Raw genomic sequence first — 1,082 nt, forward strand, 5'->3', positions numbered from 1 at the left:
AGCCCAAGCGCGACAGTCGCGTTCTATCGACGGCCAAACAAATCTCTGTTTGCAGAGTTTCGCGGTGGCCTTGATACCTGGATGGGCGCAGTTATGGACAGCTGAGAACGCGTGTCGGCGAAACGGTGCTGTTACGAATGGGCGCGCGACATTCGTTGACACGTCGCAATAGACTTCGACGTCGCTGTCGATTAATTTGACGCGCTTGAGCGTTAATGAGGTGTCGGACGCGGTTAAGAACTTGTCGACTTCTTTGTCGTTTTCTTGCGAACGAGCTAATTCCGCGTAGTCTATAGTCGACGCGATGGATTCGATTCGCGATAGTGCGTCCGCCACCTCATTATCTTTGCCGCTGATGTGCCGAATGTCAGTGGTGAACTGGCCTACGTAATCCAGATACCGAAACTGTCGAGGGGAACATTTGTCGGATCTCTGGTTGAACGCGAAAGTCAGAGGTTTATGATCGGTGTATATCGTGAACGAACGACCTTCGACCATATGTCGGAATTTCTTGACCGCTGTATATATCGCTAGAAGTTCGCGATCGTATGCGCTGTAGTTACGCTGTGCGGGCGACATGGATTTCGTGTGGAAGGCTAGTGGCCTCCACGAATTTCCTTGTCGCTGTTGCAGCGTTGCTCCGATCGCGAAATCCGATGCATCCACCATAATCGCGAGATGCGAACGACTCGATGGATGCGTTAGTAGCGTAGCGTTGGCAAGTGCATCTTTGGATGCTTGAAACGCTGTTTCCGCTTCACCTGACCATTGGATCGGGGCGTTGCCTTTCGCCGTCCGACCGCTGAGCAGGTGGTGAAGCGGTGTTTGTACAGCCGCGGCGTTAGGTATGAACCGTCTATAAAAGTTTAACATACCGAGGAACCTACGGAGCTGTTTCGCGGTCTCTGGTTTCGGAAATTCGTTTATGGCCTTTACTTTTTCAGGTAGAGGCCTCGTGCCGTTGCCGTTCACAATATACCCGAGAAACTTGACTTCGGTAGCGGCGAATACGCATTTGCTCGGGTTGACGATGACACCGTACTCGTTAAGCCGCTCGAGGAGTTGACGCAGATGTTCCATAT

Source organism: Halictus rubicundus, unplaced genomic scaffold (genome assembly GCF_050948215.1).
Source record: "Halictus rubicundus isolate RS-2024b unplaced genomic scaffold, iyHalRubi1_principal scaffold0345, whole genome shotgun sequence".
NCBI lineage: Eukaryota > Metazoa > Arthropoda > Insecta > Hymenoptera > Halictidae > Halictus > Halictus rubicundus.